The sequence below is a fragment of the Mustela erminea genome, chromosome 10, assembly GCF_009829155.1.
Source record: "Mustela erminea isolate mMusErm1 chromosome 10, mMusErm1.Pri, whole genome shotgun sequence".
NCBI lineage: Eukaryota > Metazoa > Chordata > Mammalia > Carnivora > Mustelidae > Mustela > Mustela erminea.
Genome location: NC_045623.1, coordinates 44,513,292 through 44,532,711, shown reverse-complemented (window position 1 = coordinate 44,532,711; position 19,420 = coordinate 44,513,292). Strand labels below are relative to the sequence as shown.

At 41.3% G+C, this 19,420-nt stretch overlaps 1 non-coding gene across 1 annotated transcript; it reads right to left on the bottom strand.

Moving 5' to 3' along the window:
* Nucleotides 1-7,751: 7,751 nt before the first annotated feature.
* Nucleotides 7,752-7,855, bottom strand: LOC116568342. Its single transcript, XR_004276563.1, has one exon. It is a non-coding gene; the product is annotated as a U6 spliceosomal RNA (small nuclear RNA).
* Nucleotides 7,856-19,420: the final 11,565 nt, after the last annotated feature.

Genomic DNA, 19,420 nt, shown 5'->3' with positions numbered 1-19,420 from the left:
AGAGAGAGAGAAAGCGAGAGAGAGAGAGATGGGGGAGGGGCAGAGGAAGAGGGAGTGAATCTCAAGCAGACTCCCTGCTGAGCATGCAGCCCCATGCCAGGCTCAGTCTCATGACCCATGAGATTATGACCTGAGCCAAAGAAGAGTCAGATGCTTAACTGACTGAGCCACCCAAATGCTCCAGCCCTTAGTAATTTTTAAGAATGTGAAGTGGGTCCTGGGACTAAAATGTTTGAGAACTACAATTTCAGTTATTCTAGAAAATAAACATAACACAGAATCAGTATAGTAGAGCATCAGATAATAACAAAGATCATGAAAAAAAAAAAATGAAGCCAGGAAAGGAAATAGATCAATTGGACGATCAGTAAGGATCATGATCTATGACCTGTGCTCTGGTTAAACTGAATCATCTAAACTTCCCTGAACATAGTCCATGCTTTTCTACTACTATAGTTCATAATGGTGTTTCTTCTGCCTGTTTTGTCTTCCTATTTTCATTTCTTAAATATCAATTCTTCTTTCAGGGACCAACTGAAATGTCACCTAAGCCATGATTCCTTCCCTCATTTTCTTCTTAACAGAAGTGATTAGTCTCCCTTTTACTGTTCCTAGCCTCAATGATAATATTTTGATCTCTTAAACTCATAATTTTATGCTTTGTACAAAATTTATTGTTATATGTATGCCACTCATACCCTTCTCAAGTTTATGAAACTTTTTAAAGTTGGGGACAGTTTCTTATTTACCTGAATACAAACCTTCTTTGTACCAGTGAGGTTTAGGTTCAGAAATAACAGAAAACCTCGAAATAATAGTGGTTTCATCAAGATGGAAGTATATTATTTCTCACGTAAGTCAGCCAGTGAGCAGTCCAGGGCTCAAGAAGTGAGTCTTGGTATAAAAATCTTTAGGGCTGGTAATATCTTCCATCTTCTGCTCAAGTATCCCAAGACTGTGGTCCTCAGCATCCAGATAGCAGCATCTTTGTTTCAATAGGAAGAAAGGAGAGAGACACAAAGATCAGGGGTCTAACAATGCGCATCAGCTCTCTGTTAAGGAAGGTTCCTGGAAGCTGCTAAGGTGACTCTTCTATTTATACCCCATTGGTGGAACTTAGTCACATGTGCAAACCTAACTGCAGAGGAGGCTGGGAAATGTAGTCTTTTTAAAAAATATTTATTTACTTATTTGAGGGAGAGTATACATGCATTGGGGGAAGGGCAGAGGGAGAGAATCTCAAGTAGACACCCTGCTGAGCATGGAGCCCAAGGCAGGGCTTGATCTCACCATGCTGAGATCGTGACCTGACTTGGTTGCTCAACGTACTGAGCCACGCATGTGTCCCAAGACTGGGAAAGGCAGTCTTTATTTTTAGTGGTCTTGTGCTCAGCTGTGGAGGAAAGGGAGAATAAATATTTGGGGCCCACACTCAGTTTCTCTTACACTCACTTTCCAAGTGTCTACCATAGGTCTTAATTCCAGTTAAAGGCTTAAAATTAACTAGCAGGTAAATAATAATGAGCTTCAATTTCAGAATTATTTGTTGGATAATGAATACAGAGGGACTTCTGCTCATTGTAATTTGCTTGTTCTCTTTGAAGGAGGCATTAGAAATCATTAAAGAACTCTACAATCTATCTTTTTATACTGAATTATGACAGTGTTAATCACTTATTCAATTGCTACCATTAGGCCATGGAGCCTTTTTTAGAGGCTCACACTTCATTATTATCACCATTTTACCTTCTGCTTAGCCTTCCTGACAGTGATAAAGACTTCATCAACCCTTTCTTTCTTTCTTTTTTTTTTTTTTTTAAAGATTTTATTTATTTATTTGACAGAGATGACAAGCAGGCAGAGAGTCAGGCAGAGAGAGAGGAGGAAGCAGACTCCCTGCTGAGCAGAGAGCCCGATGTAGGGTTCCATCCCAGGACTCTGGGACCATGACCTGAGCTGAAGGCTAAAGCTTTAACCCGCTGAGCCACCCAGATGACCCTCATCATAACCCTTTCTTGCCAGAAGTGTCCCCAGCCTTTCCTGTGTCATGTGATACTCTGGCCTCAGGTTTTCTTTATAGACTAATCACAGGGGAAAAGTACCTTGTAGATGGTGCTTGGGTGACTCAGTCAGTTAAGCATCTGTCTTTGGCTCAGGTTATCCTGGGACTGAGTCCCACATTGAGTTCCCTGCTCAGTGGGGAATCTACTTCTCCCTCTACCATGCTCCTCTTCTCATGATCTCTCTCTTTCTTTCTCTGGTAAATAAATAAAATCTTAGAAAGAAATGAATGAAAGAAAGAAAAGAAAGAAAAAAAAGAAAAGAAAAAGAAAGGAAAGGAAAGGAAAGAAAGAAAAATACCTCTTAGGAAAAAAAAAAAAACAAACCCCAAACAAACAAACAAACAAAAAACAAAACCCTGGTGGCTAGCTCAAGTTATTATGTTAGTATGCATATTTGTTCCACATAGAAGCAGATAAAAGAACATTTATAATTTCAAAGTACTAAAAATATTGGAGCATTGAATCTATGCTCTATATTTGCTTTCCAGTTTCTTCTCACTGCATGCATATCTTTGTAAATCACAGAGCCTAACTTTAAGTTTTGAGCTGGGATCTTTATTTACACAAAATATTGCCCTAGGATCTCCAGAAGCATCCTCTGACCACCTCTACTCTCTCCTCTACACCTTTGCACACATAATATTTACATCTGGTTCTTAGCACTCCTCCACAAAGAAAATTCTGAGATTTCTATACAATTGGAGTTGTATTTAAAATAGTCCATTTTGTCTATAGTGATTGTAAATACGGAAACTTGCAGTTTTAGGATTAACCCAGAGGTTAGTTCTTTGAAAAAATTGAAATAAAAAAAAAAAGAGAACTTGTTAGAGATGGCATTTACTACATTTGTTGTTACTTAATTTTTCTTTCTTTTTTAAAAAACGATTTTATTTATTCATTTTGACAGAGAGAGAGAAAGAGAGAGAGAGAGAGGGCGCAACCAGGGCAAGGGGCGGAAGCAGAGGGAGAAGCAGGCTCCCACTGAGTAAGGAGCCTGATGTGGGACTTGATCCCAGGACCCTAGAATCGCGACCTGAGCCAAAGGCAGGCACTCAAATGACTGAGCCATTGAGGCATCCCTTAATTTTTCATTTCTACATGTCTATATTCTCTTTGAACTATGTACTTCTTGAGGACTATGCCGTGTCTGAGACAGTAGTTATAAAGTGAAACAGAGTTGCCCTTAGCTGACAAATTAAGATGATGATGATATGAGATTTGTTTTACCTTGGAATGAAATTTTCACAAAAGAAATGAACACTACAGAGAAAGTGTTCATCATCTATTCATTTATCTCACAAATATTTATTTGAGGGCCAATCACAGCACCCAGCAGTATGGTAGATACTAGGAAATAGTGGAGAGCAATATTGACATAGTCTCTATCCTTATGGTATGTATAGCCTAGGAGAGAAAGACAAAAATGTAATAAATGTAAAATATGATGAATGCTTGTTAGAGAAACACAGACTGGGAGTACTCGAGGTTGGGGGGGGCGGTGCGTTTAACCTAGTTGTAGTATTTTTGGAGTTTTCATATACAAATAACTTACTTGAATAACGAAGAGCCTTTGCGAGGCATTATTCTTCTCATTTATAGATGAGGAATTAGTCTTAGAAATTAGCAAGACCCAATTTCCTGTAGGCCCAGACCTGGGCTTGTGACTGTAAACCCAATGTTCTCATCACTGTCTCACACAGCAGCTAGAGTGCCAGGGGGTGTGACATCTGTGGCTGTGCTATGTCTGCTCCCTGTCTTTTTGCCTTCACCCCAGGCTTACAACCCCCATTGGCATCAATTAATTAATCATTGGCATCCATCACAGCTGCCTGGAAGCCATGTGGGTATTCTGGCCAGCATGGCCGTAAGTGCTCTTTAACTAGGGTTGGTAATCTAGTGTTCATTCTGGGAGCAGCCCCTGCAATTAGGAAAGGGACCAGGGGATCTTTCAAGCAGACAGAAACTACAGAAACTCAGCCAAAAAGCCTTATTAGGATGAGCCATTATGCAGCAGTATGCTCAGTGGTCTGTTTTCCTGGCCTATTAAGTAGAAGTCAGTTGCTTCAAAGAGAAAACAGCATTGAAGTGTCCAAGTTCATTTCATTTTATGTTTAGTACTATTGAGTTGGACAGAATAATGAACACTGCTCTTGGGCATTTTCCTTCATTGTTCTGAATACCCAACTAACACCCAACCATTCCCTGATTCTTCCAGAAAAACTCCTTTCTTATGAATTTTTGAACCTCTTGGAAATTTCCAAGTGATTGCTCTATTAATAACCCTGGTGAAATTGAGGAGGTGGTGATAATTATTTCCTTGATATATGATACAGTAGAAAGACTATGGACTTGGAGATAAACCTGAATTGTCTAACTCTTTGACTTTCTAGTTGTGTCAATTTAGGAAAGTTTCTGGCCTTCCTTGTGCCTCAGTTTCTTCAAAGGATGGTTGTGAGGATTAGAAGAAAAATATGTAATATAGTTAGTACAGTGTCTGGGACATAACTGGTTCCCAATAAATGGGAAATATTATTATGATGGTTAAAACCCCTCCTTTTCCCCCCTGAGAACTCAGTACAAATTTTAGTATCTCTTCTAAAATTTTCTGGCAATGTTAGTTCCTCAGGAGTTTACCTTTATTATAAATTTATTTCTTTTTTATTTATTGAGGTAAAATTGACATAGAATTATATTGTTTCAGATGTACAACATAGTAATTCAACATTTGTATGTATTGCAAAATAGTCACCACAATGTAAGTGAAATAATGTGATACTTGTCTCACTCTCTCTGACTTATTTCATTTAACATAACACCATCAAAGTCAATTCAGGTTGTTGCAAATGTCAAGATTTTATTCTTTTTTTTATGGCCGAGTAGTAACATTCCATTGTGTGTGTGTGTGTGTGTGTGTGTGTGTGTGTGTGTGTGTGTTGTGTGTGTGTGTATCTATATCTATATCTATATCTATCTATATCTATATCTATATCTTTATCCATTCATCCATCAATGGATACTTAAGTTGTTTCCATATCTTGGTTATTGTAAATAATGCTGCAAAGAACTAGGGGTGCATATGTCTTTAGTGTTTTTGTTTTCCTCAGGTATATACCCAGAAGTGGAATTGCTGAATTGTATAGTAGCTCTATTTTTAATTTTTTGAGGAAACTATACTCTTTTCCATAGTGGTTGCACCGAATTACATTCTCACCAACAGTGCACAAGAGTTCCCTTCCACATCCTCCACCAACACTTGTTACTTCTTGTCTTTTTGATAATCGCCATTCTGATAAGTGTAAGGTGATATCTCATTGTGGTTTTGATTTGTATTTCCCTAGTGAGTAGTGGTGTTGAGCATAGTTTTATGTGCCTATTGGCCATCTGTATATCTTCTCTGGAAAAATGTCTAGTCAGACCTCCTGCCCATTTTAAATTGGATTTTTTTTCTTGTTGTTGTTATTTAGTTGTATGAGTTCTTTGTAGATTTTGGATATTATTTCCTTATCAGATGTGGATATATGATCAGCAAATACCTTCTATTCAGTAGGTTTCCTTCTTGTGATGGTTTCCTTTGCTTGCAAAAGCTTAGTTTAATGTAGTCCCACTGTTTATTTTTTCTTGTGTTTCTATTGCCTTTGAAATCAAATCCAAAAAAATGCCAAGCCCTCAAAACCAAAAACATTGCTAAGATTGATGTCAAGTAACTTATAGCCTAAAACATCTAAGATGTCCCAGTATGTAAGAGTGCCCAGTGATGGGGACTCTGGAGATTATAATATACAAAAGTCAAAGCAGACAGTCATGCACAGTAGATTTTCTGCTGTCTACATTGCACTTCTTTTGTAGGAGACTTAGGGAATTAGCCCTGTCATTGAAAGTTTATAGGATCCAAAATTATAGTGGTGTGGTGAGATACAGACAGTGTAGATGATTGCAAAACATAAGCATATACGTGGATCTTAGGACAATGTTTTTCAAATTCTCTGTACCATCTTCTCAAAATCATCTGGAGAACTTACAATAGAGATAACTAGAATATCTGGGGGATGGATACTGGGGAATATCCATTTAAAATAGGACACACAGAGGTTCTTGTATACTTTAAGGTTAAAGAGGAGTGGATAATTCATATTAAATGCTAGATTGATAACCATATCGGAGAGTTCTGATACAAAAGATCACTGACCCTGTGAAGAATTTACCTTCTCCTCACTCATTGAAGAGTTGCTTACAGAAGGACTGGTTACATGGAAAAGGAATCTGGGAACCAATCTGGGAATCTGGCAGTAAAATCGCAAGATCTTAGTCTAGAAAGAGAGTTGAGGTTTCTGGAATAAGAATCAAGGCAAAAAGAATCCCAAAGACAAGAAATTAAGCAGAAAGACTGGGAATTGGGCAAGATCTTTTAGAGGATTTACAACAGGGTTGCCTGTTTACTTCCCACCCTCCCAGCTAGGCTGTGGTCTCCCTGAAGATTGTGTTCATAACTTCTTTATCTATATTTCTTTTTTACTTAATATAGGGCTTAGCACAAAGTAGGTGATTCTGTTTTGAAGGTAAGATAGACATTAAATGACTCACTTCAATCCAACTCAACAATCATTTGTTGGGTGTCTACTCTGTGAAATGGCTTAACAACACAATGGTGAATAAAATATAGTCCTCACTCTGGAGGAGACCAAGAAGTAAAAAAAGAACCACCCAATTACAATGTTATAGGAGATGTTGAAGGGGGAAATTATCTAGGGAGTTTGAGAGGAGAGAATCTTTCCCTGGGACTAAACAACTGGTCAACACGTGCTCTATAGTCAAGACATTGAAGGGCTTTCCAAGTGAAGAAAACAGCCAGAACAGAGGTAGGAAGGAATAAAAATGAAGATATCTTGGGAGGTGGTGTCAGAGGTCTGGTAGGTGGGAGCACAGCACGGATCATGGGTAGTGGGTTCTGGACCTTGTGGATCATATTAACAAGACAAGGTTTATTCTGGAAACATTTGGATTTGCCAAAGTGTTTTAAGGGGTAGAATCACACAATTCAACTTCTATTTAGAAGTTGAATGTGGACTGTATTCCACATTCTGGAGGAGACAGAGAGGCTGGGGCAATCTGGGCAGGGCAGCAGAGTGAGCAAAACGTGAATTAAATGAATTACTGCTGAGGTACTGATGGTAAATAACATTTTAAGACAAGTACCCTCTGAGTGAGCTGTTTGCTCTTGAAAAGGTTCTCCACACTGGAGACTACTGGAGTCACTGTGTGACTGCTACAATAGATTTACCAGCTTCTAGGAGTGCACTTTTGGTTGTCTGTTATTTATTCTCTCCACTCCCACAGCTGGTTCTTGCTAGCTGGCCTGCCCTGAAAATGAAATGCAGTTCTGTGATCTGGAGGAGAATTCACAGGCTCCAGAGGACCAGTTGCTCTGTGATTTTTAACAACTGACCAGCATGAGCTCTTTCCCTTTACCTTGAAGAGTTCCTCCTCATGTCAAAGCCATTACAAAGGAACATTACCGGGCAGGTCTCAAACCACACTGAGTTTTTTTTTTTTTTTTTTGAGAACAGAGCCAGCAACTTGTCTTTTCCACAAATGGTATTTGGTTTTAGGATCAAGATTTACAAGCCCAATTGCTGTTGTTACATGGATTCTTTTTTTTTTTTTTTAAATATGGAAATGCTTAAAAAAAAAGGAAACATGGAACACTTTACAAATTTGTGTGTCATGGTTGTGCAGTGGCCCTGCTGATCTCTGTATTGTTCCAATTTTAATATATGTGCTGCTGAAGTGAGCACTGGATTCTTTTTACCAAAGTCCTAGTGTTACATTTTCTCAGCTATAAAAAAATTTTTTTTTTGTTTTTGGGTCAATAAATGTGCTAGAAAGTTGTTGAGTTGAAACAAAAAAGTAATTAAAATTGTTCTTTTTTTCCATGCTTTCTTACCTAACCCTTCCTCATAAACCCAACAAACGAACTCTCTGCAAGTAAACTCTGTGTTTAGAGAATAACAGAAATGACATATCATATGGTCTGATTTTGCCTGGATTGTGTCATATTGACATATGAGGAGGAATGTTGGATCAAAAATAAAAACACCTGGTTTATGTTCCTTTCAATGGCATTAACTAGATGTGTAACCTGGGGTAGTGTACTTCACTTTTCCCAGCCTTAACTGCTATAATATGAGGGAGATAAATATGAGAGATAAGTTATATTATATTTCTATAATTCTTTCTTTTATTTTTAATTTTTTAAATTTTTTTTTATTGATAAATTGATTTTTTTTTTTTATTTTTATTTCCAGCATAACAGTATTCATTATTTTTGCACCACACCCCGTGCTCCATGCAATCCGTGCCCTCTATAATACCCACCACCTGGTGATTCATAGACCTGTACCCCTGGGGATAGAGTAATTTTTTAAATTTTTAAAAAGATTTTATTTACCTTATTTGACAGAGAGAGAGAGCACAAGTAAGCAGAGTGGCAGGCAGAGGAAGAGAGAGAAGCAGGCTCTCTACTGAGCAGGGAGACTGATGCAGGGCTCCATCCCGGGACCCTGGAATCATGACCTGACCTGAAGGCAGCTGCTTAACCAACTGAGCCACCCAGGTGTCCCTTATAATTCTTTCTATTTCTAAGAATTGGGGATTCTATAAGCTACATAGGAGTGATGACATATTTTTTCTTATGAGCAGGAACATCTTGGGTGCTGCTTTGGAAAAGTTGATTCACCTGTGGGATGCACATTTGTTGATTGCTCTTTGGTATCTATTTTTCATTTCTACGCCTTCATATATATATATATATTTTCCCCTTCAGGGATATGTTTTACTTTGCTTAGCTATGCAGCCAGCATAGAATGGACACCATTTCTGGCTCCAGAGAAGGATCTTGACAGGCTTAAGCCAACAAGTGTGTACCATTTCCTGCGTGAGGTTGTTCTAGGATGGGCAACTAGCCAAATTCAGGCCACTGAGAAGTGCAAAAATTCTTTTCAGTGGGGGCTCCCAGGAAGTAGCTTCCTTTTTCTTTTTTGAGAGGTGGTGAAGAGCTTCCCCTCTGCTGGTGTTGTGGGAGAAGCGAGATCTCGAATAACTACTACCGTGAGGGAAGTTGAGCAGAGCCCAGAGAATCCCAAAGGAGCCAGAGTCCGGTTACTATATGAAGTTTTGGGTCAAACCAGGCCTGCAACAGCATTTGATCTTTTAAAAAACTTGTGAGCCAGGGCGCCTGGGTGGCTCAGTGGGTTAAAGCCTCTGTCTTTGGCTCAGGTCATGATCCCAGGGTTCTGGGATCAAGCCCTGCATTGGGCTCTCTGCTCAGCAGGGGACCTGCTTCCTCCTCTCTCTCTCTGCTTGCCTCTCCGCCTACTTGTGATTTCTGTCTGTCAAATAAATGAATAAAATCTTAAAAAAAAAAAAACTTGTGAGCCAATGAAATCATGAAGTTTAAGACAATTTAGCTCAGTTTCTCTATTGCTCTCAACTCAAAGATTCATAACTTTTTTCCTTAAGTTTACATGAAGTATATTTATGATTACTAATTTTTTACCCCCAAAATAAAGAAAAAAAATGCTTATTTCTGTATTTTTTAAATAGGCGACTCATTAATCATCAAATGCAAAATGTTGAAAACAACAAAAATTTTAGAGTCAATGTGAGGTACACAGAAATAGCTTTATAAATGTTTACTGAATGAATGAATTCTAGAATAAATTAGAGGAAAGATAGTATTTCCTGGGTGCAAGGGAAAGAGTAGGTAGGAAAGTAGTTATTTAGAATGTTTTTGGGAGAAAAGTATGGGATGGTCATAAAGTCTAAACTGCTGGAATTTTCCTTTTTCTTCTCTCTTGAGATATTGCTTAATGTATTTTTTTCCCCTTTCATTTAAGTATTCAGGGAGAAAGAAGGACCTAAGGTTGGACCTAGCGAGCAGCATGGGCTGCAGGGGACACCAGGCCAAGGGCCCCCATGGCCGTGCTAGCTTGCGGGGAAGGGAAAGAGATGCCTGTGGTTTTCCCAGATGAGACAGAGAATAGTAGTTCCAAAGAACTGCTGGTTTATATTTTAACTCTTGCCAAGTTGTGAAAATAGTGAAGGATGCTTAGACTATTTAGCATTCAAATTGCTATCTGGTTAATCATATTTAGAAGACTGGATTCCTGGATATCTTCTTCACTCCCTATCTACTGACTTTTGAAACATGGTAATTCCCGGGAGCCTCAGTGGCGCCGTGGGTTAACTCCTGATTTTAGCTCAGGTCAGGATCTCAGGGTCGTGAGATCCAGCCCCTCTGTGCTGGGGGAAGAGCCTGCTTAAGATTCTCTGTCTCTCTTTGCTCCTCCCCTTCTCTAAATTAATAAATAAATCTTAAAAAAAAACCAAACAAACCCATAATGCAAACCGGTAACACTGGCAATCACCCATGAACCTTTAAATTACACTGATTAATAACGTTGGAAGCTTCCTCAAGAAATAAACAATGGCACCAGCAAAAAAAAAAAAAAAAAAAAAAAAAAACCAAAAAATTTTTGTTTCAATTCAATCTACTGATTAATTTAACAGGTGTTTTATGAACACTTCAACAGGTGTCTAGTTAGCAGGGAAGACTGATAAATAAGTACCAATCACAAAGTTGGTGAGTATTACAGGAGAGGAAATGTGGGGATTTTAACAGAGCAAGGGATCTAACCTAGAGGGGGGTAAGGAAAGCCTCTTCAAGGAAATGATATTGAAGGAGAGGTCTGAGGAATGAGCAGGTGCCACTCAGATGAAGATGGGGAGAGGAAGAAGAAGGGTGTTCCTATACAACGAGCCAGTGGCTGCGGGGATGGAGGCACCTGTGAGGACCCATGACAAGTTCAGAATGGATGCAGGGAAGAGGCACAGTGAGAGAAAGCCACGATGAAGACCAGATTTTGTGAGTCTCTATGGGCCAGGTGAAGGAGTTTGGGCTTTAATTAAAAGGGAATGGGAGGCTGCTGTACGGTTTAAGTAGGAGAGCAACAGGGTCAGATTAGCATTGAACCGGGACCACATCTGGCACAGGGGCATGAGGTCCCCTCCCTCCAGTTCTGTTCGATTTTGTGTCTACACTATTGCCTCCACGTCCCCACGAAAGTGCTGCCTTTTTCCTTTTAAAACACTGGAAACAAGGATGAAATGGGTACTGTTTCCAGAACTGGTTACATCACTGCTTTTGTAGCAATTGGTTTTTCCCAGTAAATCAGAGCTTCTCTCTCTTGATTATAGTTTGGATTTTCAGTAGCTCTGACTTCTTGTAAAGCAGCACTGATTTTCAGCTCTTAAATATCAAGATGGGAACCAGCATGCAGGCATGGGTTCTATAGTCTTGTCTGGGGCTGGCCTGTACTTGGCAAGCAGCTGCTGCTGAGGCTTACACTGTGGCTTGTTTTCGGAGTGTTCTTTTGTGCAGCCAGAACATCGTTCCACGTAGCTCTTTTCCCAGCGAAGTGAAGCGGCCGACCTGCAGGTACCGCCCTGTCCTCCCTCCTTCAGTGGCTGTCCTCCTGGGAATCAAAATTAGCCTCCAAAGATATGAATCAGTCTTCAGTCCTTTCCTGCACCTGTTGTGTCCACCCCAGGCCAAGTGCATTACTTTGCTTGCTTGCTTTTACTTTAAAACATTAAGCCTTCTTTCTTGGTCTGTAAATGCACATGTGGAGCCTCTTACTGCTTCTAGAGCTTTGGATACAGTGAGTGCTGAATACCACCAGTAGAATGACTGAAAGAGGAAAGACAGGATGTTCTGAGTCTGGACTGGAGCGTTATTAGAATCAGTGGTTTGCTGAGAAGAGCTGGCAGCTGAGTAGAAAGATGTGAACATTCGTGTTTGGTAATTTGAAGAGCCCCTGAATGATTGGTAATCAGAGTCACTGCTCTGAAGTCTACTCAGGGCCCAACTTGTTGACTGATAAGGATGCACTTCTCCATAGGGAAGGGCACCACTCAACAGAGAAGGCTTTCACAGGTTCTTTACTGGACACTTCCTCCCCTGGATCTCCAATATTGTGGAAAGGTTCAAATGAGATGATCAATATAAAATGCTTAGAGGAATGCCACGTACGGTGAGCAAACGAGCACATGCTATTCTTACTATAGATGTTGCAGTCTCTGTACAGAGCTGCCTCACTCTGTAGGTGGAGCTGTGATCACTCTTCCTGAAAGCCCGTAATCCTTTCACTTACTTGCTGGGCCACTGAGTTATGCAACAACTGTGTATTGAGTGTTTAAAAATACCAGCTACTAATTCTACCCAGTTGAAGCGGGTGCATAAAGTTTGCTTTATTTTCTGAGATTTTGGTTTTCTTTGGAGGCATGTCACACATTCAAAAAAATAGTTACTGAGCATTAATGGTGTGGTCTCTTGCTTTCCCTTGTGGACTGAGAGCAAGGGGAGTTGATATTGATGGAGTAACATGGGTTTTTCTGCTTTATCTTGAGAAACCATCACTCACCATGTCTCTGTTTCTTTCCATTCCTTACTTGATTTTTCTCTATAGCACATTTCACCATCAGACATACTCTATATTTTGAATTTTATTAATTTAGTTGTTCATTTTCTGCTTCCCTACACTGTAGTATGAGCTCCACAGGGAACAGTTTTTGTCCATTTTCTTCCATTCTGTATTCCCAACTCTGAACAGCGCCTGGCACATGTGTCCTACAATTGTTTATTGAGTGAAATCTGCTCCACTTTGAAAGCTCTGCTCATACTCTGTTTTTGTCAGCAGCTATTCAGCTTTGCAGAAATTCTTCATCTTAGTGATAACAAGAGTATATTTTAAATAGTAAAGAAAGGTACATAAGATTGTATGTTAAATATCACTACGTTAATTAATAACTTCCAACAACTTAATTGACAAACAATACATGTGAACATGATAGGTGCCCTTGAGAATATTGCACAAAGAATCTGGAATTGTTGATTGGTCCTCAAGAAAAGGAGACCAGAATTCTCCAGCAAGGTGGAGTGTGCACATGTGTATACTTGTGTATGTGTGTTGCTGTGTATGTGTGAGGGTGCACGCATAAAGTATAATGATACTGATTTATAGAGGGAGATGGAGATACCTTCACAACTTCTCTGGAAGAGTAATTTTTATCAATGGGAAAAGACTTTTTGAACAGGTTATTTAAGCTGCCATTCAAATGTTTTCTGACATTGCCCATGTTATAGCTTCTATCAAGTTATTTGATGCAACTACCATTTATGGGTGATTTGCTAAGAAAATGGAGAAAGCAAGATCACATTTAGTCTGATGAAGAGATGCAGCAAGTGTGGAAAGAGAATCCTCCCTTATATTTGGGAGAATAATAGGATTAATGCAAGAGACTGGGAGGGCAGCATCCAGAGGTTGGAGAGGGCAGTGGGGGAGGGCATTCATTGTTAGTGTGGTGGCCTCACTGGCAAGACAGGGCAACTTCAGCAGGGGCTGGTGAATGGCATGGGAAATGGCTCAGCCACTTCAGTAGGGAGGAAAGCTTGGGCTTGAATCCTTCAGTCCTCTTAGTAGTGGCTTGGAGCCCTGAAAGCCAGAGTCTTCTTGCTTTAATAACCATACCTAACACTTAGTATAATACTTACCATGTGCTAAGTCTTTGTTCAGGCCTTTTGCATGTATAACACCTAGGTTAAACTGTTTGTCCTGCTTGCCCTAAAAAGTGGCAATATAGGAGCTGAATCCAGGTAAACATCCAAGTCAGTGTGCATCACTGCTGTGCCATATGGCTTTTCTCACAGGCCTTAATACCAGTTAGTTTTCCTTGTTCAAGATGTATAGATCACATAGGTGAGCCCCTCACCAGCTGATTTTGAAGTATATACCATTATTAATTGGTAGGGTAAGAGAATGAGATTGCTTTATATAACTACTTGTGAAGTGATCTGAGGAAACACCCTTACCCATGCCAGATTCAGAAGTTACTCCAGACCTGTTTACTTGAATGAAGAAGGAAAGAATTTTGCTTATAATCGTTTGAGGACATCATCTTTGAGTGCTGTGCACTTGGGCAACTCATTCTAATGACAAAAGCCAGAGACCACTTATAGCCATAAGCTGAACTGCTTAACACAGCTGAGAAAATGAAATATTTCATATCACAGCCAGGAAAATGAGGTTTCTTTGAAAAACAAAGCAAAACATAACGATGTTTTATTGAGCACCAAAAAAGTCCAGACCCCTCTCATATTCTTCTCCTCCTCAGCAAATCTAGGCTCTGCTGAAGCTCCTCTGATTGGTTAATCTCAGTACATTAATAGTTCCTAATGAACCACCTCTCCTCTGCTTCTGTCTTCAGAGAACTTATGTTCCATTGAGGGATAAAAAAAAAAGAGCCTTTTACATACTCTCCCTGATTCTTAGAGCTTTCTGGCACTGATTCCTCTCCTTTTTGCTAGAGAAAATAAGATGCAAATGTAGGAGCTGGTCCATGAGGCTTGGAAAAGTGGGGTGCTTTCTGAAAGTTAAGCCAGCAGTCAAAAGCCACCCATCAGAAGATGAACGAAAGAGGAGCTAGATACCTGCTTGATGGTTGTAGCACTTCAATCCATGCAGCCCTAGCCCCTCCCTCTTCCCTGTGGCCGGGTCTCCCATCCACCCTGAGGAGAGTTCTATCTCTTGGCCCTCTTTGGGCCACATCTCCCCTTTCTGCACTGGGCTCCATCAGGAAGGCAACTGTAGTGTGTCTGTTTGAAAGTCAGGAAAAAAAAAAAACCCACGTAGTCAAATAAAAGAGATTTATAGTGCATCAGGGTAATGATTCCAGGAATTTATTTGTGTAGCTCTTAGTATAGAAAACAGACCTGAGTACAAATAGAAGGAGGATTAAAGAAAGTGTCATTAAAATTGGTTCTTAAAAAGATGTCTGAAAACAAAGACAGATTTGTGGTGAGATAAATAACTGTCCTGGATTCATCAACAAAATGAATTGTTGAACCCACAGAATGTTATTTACTGTTTCAGGGGCAACCATTGGGTTCCAGCTGATTTCTTGCCTTCAGTTGGCCTTGCTATTTTCCACTGAGGGACATCTGATTGTCTCCGCCACAGCTCTGAGTCCAAGCAAAGCTAATGAATGAACTGATTGGTGTTCCTGCTGTCCTTGGGAGTGGACATACTGGTGGGAAGGCAACTCTAAGAATTCCAACTCAAATGCAGTTTCTAATATAAACAGGATTGTTTTAGGACAAGTTAGAAAGAATCAGTGTGCATATGTGTGTGTGTGTGTGTCTGTGTGAATAGGGAGCATAGTCTCTGTCTCTCTGACACACACACACACACACACACACACACACACACACGTTGCTGCTTTGTATAATTTTAAATCTTCAGTCTGAGAATAGAAACCATTTATCAGGATTTGTTGATTCATGTTGCTGGTGATAATATGGTAATAGGCCAGTAGGGGAAAAGCTTCTAAGTGCGTGGGAAATCAGCCTTTTTCTTTGGCAGATGTCCCTTCCTTCCATAGTTTGATTTTGAATAGCCTGGAGTTTGTTGAGAGAAGAACTAATCTTTAAAGTCTCTCCAAGTGCTCCGTGATACGGTATTGTCAGTAATCCTCTCAGCACCGCTAAGCTTCTACTGAGACAGTGAAGAAACGAGGTAAATCCCAATCCAGTGAGGCCTTGTGGCATAGTGTCTCAGAAAACAGCTAAGGACTCAAATAGTCCTTCTCTTTTTATTTTAGGAAACTGCGTACTAATACAAGTAAAAAAAGAGTTTCATACTCTTTGAACAGAAAACAGAAAACAAAGAATAAAGCCAGAGTCATTTCCAATCCAGCCAGTGAAAGGACATATCAGGACCCTATTGTGGCTGCTCCCACCTTGGCAGGGTGCTGACCTGGTGTGATGTATGCTGGGTCGGCGAGGAGGGACAGGGCACTGGAAGGAACCTGAATCTGCTCATGGAGAAAGAGAAGGCTTCACAGAGTGAACATGAAGCTTCTTCCAGTCCTCTCTGTGCTGATCCAGTTGTAGAAAATGTTGCTGGGTAATTTTTGAATGTAACATCTGGGAATGATTCCCTTCGAGGTGGGGCCCATGGAAGACAGCTTTTGGAAGGGAGAAGGCAGGAAGGATGGGTTTGGTCAAGGTGTGAGGAGAGGGTGGGTAGCCAGAAAAGTGTTAAGATGTCACAATCTTGGGGGTGTGGTGACGGATAATCAAGCAGGGATTTCTTCCTATGACCTCTATTCATTGCTTCTGACTTTTATGCCAAGAAACTCGGTTGCGGCCCTCTGTTCTGGGACCTGTAGTCACCGAGGCTACTTTCCTCTGGCCCTGCCCAGTTCACACAGACACTAAGGAAAAGGGAGAAAGTGGACACCAGGAGGAGACTGAAAGGTGGAAATCTCAGTTTGGAGACTTTCTTTTCCACCTCTGTGACTTGGTGGGCCACTTACAATGAGGGTACATATCTCAGGGATTGCACAATCTGCTAGAGAATCAGGAGTCTCCCAAGAGGCTGCTATGAACACTGAGTGCATCCCCTTGCTTAATTAGGCTCCTCCCCTCTTCCTCCAACCATCTCAGTGATGGCCTAGTTTGTTTCCCGGCCTCCATCTTCCTCTCCCGATTCAGAGTTCATTCTGATTACAGCCACCAGCTTTCCCATCTTAGAAGGAGCCTGGACCATGTCATCCTCGAGCCCCAGACTTCATGGCGGCTCTTGAGGGCTCACCAAATGATGTTTATGCCATTAGTCTGCTACTCGTTGTCTGTCCTGCTCTGGGGTTCAGGAGGCTGACTTCAACAGATTGCCTCCGTCACACTTGCTTGCTGTCTGGCTTTTTGTTGGGTCTGGCTGTTGGCTGACGCCAGCAGGATATTGTAGGGGGTTGGGATGCGTGGATATTTATCCCCCCACCCCACCCCTCTCTTCCTGCGTTGCTTGATTGTGGCAGAGACCGAGTCCCGTTCCTCTGCGTAGGCCACAACTTGTGTCAAATCACTGCACTTTTATAGTGTTGTGGTAAATCCACTCGCTTCCCCTTGCCCTTTTGGAACCATGGGTGGAAATAGTTGTCTGCTGTTAGGTTCTGCAAGCATTATCATCTTGAGGTGGGTACTTTACCTTGTCCACTCCTCTTAAGTAGGGCCTTTCTTGAGACTTTTCCTGTCCTCTTTCGGGCATGTCATCGCTTTCTTGCTGCAGTCCTGTCTGTGTCCTGTCCTCTCCGGCTCAGGCAAAGAGAGGTATGTGCTCTACCTCTTGCCCGACATAAAACTCTTTCCTCTCTGTGCCCTTGCGATTTAGTTTTCTTCACCAAGCACCAACGACTCTCAGGTTTGGAGGGTCCTATGTAGTGCCTTGCAAGGTGAGTGTCAGACACTCCAGTCCTGTCTGTACATCTGCAGTTGTCTTATCTGGTTTAAATATTACTGGCGGCAGGAATTCCTTGCCTCCTAAGGCGACAGTATTCACTCAGTTTATCCAGTGAACATTTTTACTGTCCACCGTGTGCCAAGTGCTGTGCATGGTCTTACCCCTCAAGAGGCTCATAACAATGAGAAATGAACGTGTGAATAAGCAGTCATGGTATAGGATGCATGTTACTATAGCTCTCACCATAAAGCTGTGAGAGCATGGACAAGTGATCACCCGGTCCTGTCTTGTGCACACGGGAAAATCTTCATCAGCAAGGCAATGCTTGAGATTGTGGAGGGTGAAAAGGAACTCTTCAAGCAAACAAGGGTGGGTAGAACATGCCAGAGGAAAGAACAAGATGGGAGAATGTACGGGTATTTAAGGGAGTTTTGTGTGCTTGGGCAATGACAGTTGGGTATGGCTGGTGTGTCAGAGAGTGGCAGAAGAGTTCTTTCTCACCTGCATTCAAAATCTACCAGCATGGGGCACCTGGGTGGCTCAGTCATTAAGCGTCTGTCTTTGGCTCAGGTCATGATCTCAGGGCCCTGGGATCGAGCCCCGCCTTGGGTCTCTGCTCAGCGGGGAGTCTGCTTCTCCCTCTCTCTCTGCCTGCCTCTCTGCCTATTTGTAATCTCTGTCTGTCAAATAAATAAGTAAAATCTTAAAGAAAAATATTTACCAGCACAAGTGGTGCCTGGGAGGCTCAGGTGTTTGAGCATCTGACTCTTAGTTTTGGCCCAGGTTTGGTTGTGGCCTTGGGGGTGTGGGATCAAGCTCCACGCTGAGCTCCATGCTCAGAGCAGAGTCTGCTTGTTCCTCTGTGCCTCCTTCTCTGCCCCTGCCCCTTCCCTCCCCCTCTGCCCTCCCCCCTGCGCAGTGCCTGTGCTCTTTCTCTCAAATAAATACATAAAATCTTTAACCCCCTCCCCCAAATCTACCAGCACCATACTTAAACAGAACAAGTCTAATTCCTTTTCCACCTAAATACATTTGTATTTCTTAAAGGAGCTACTCTTTAGTTACTTCCTAGCAGTTTTGGATTATTGTCCCTATTTTAGAGATGAGGAAACTGAGGCTCACAGAAAGTCAGGGCTGAGGACACACACAGCAACTGATGGAGTTAGGATTACAGCCCAGTTGTCTGATCCCAGAGCCTGAGTGTGCAGCTGCTGTGCCATTCTATTGTACTCCTTCCATACTGATCCAAGCTTCTATATTGTGGTGGTGGTTACCTTCAGGTCACTCTCTAGTTTGTCAGTATTTGGTGGAAGAATGTCCAGAACTGATAATGTTCTAGCATTAAAGATGTTGTTTGGTCAGTGCAGTTTCAAGTGGTATTAGTGCCTCCATTGTTCCACACTGTTCTCATAATGATGGAGACAGAGACTACATGGCCTCCAAGTAGTCACGTCTTACAGGTAAGTGATGATCAGTTCACAGTCAACCAGCATCACCAAGTCAACTATTCCCCAGCTTTGCTTACCTAAATTCTTCCAGGTATCAGTTTAAATGTTACTTCTTGACCTCCTAAACTAGTTTGGGTCCCCCTGATGTATGTTCTCTGAGTGCCTCCTCCTTTCCCACATGTGAGGCTTATCACAATGCATGGTAAATATTTATTTATTAGTTTCCAGGCTATTAGTCTCTGTTTTGCCTTGATTATTATTTTAAAGATTTTAAAAATTTATTTGTCAGAGAGAGAGAGAGAGAGAGAGAGAGAACACACACGCAGAGGGAAAAGCAGGCTCCCTTCTGAGCAAGGAGCCGGATGCTGGACTTGATCCCAGGACTCTGGGATCATGACCTGAGCCAAAGGCAGACACTTAACCAACGGAGCCACCCAGGCGTCCCTAAATATTTTATTTTTTAGGTAATTTCTATCCTCAACATAGGGCTGAAACTCATGACCCCGAGATCAAGTGTTGCATGCCCCACCACGGAGCCATCCAGGTACCCCTTCCT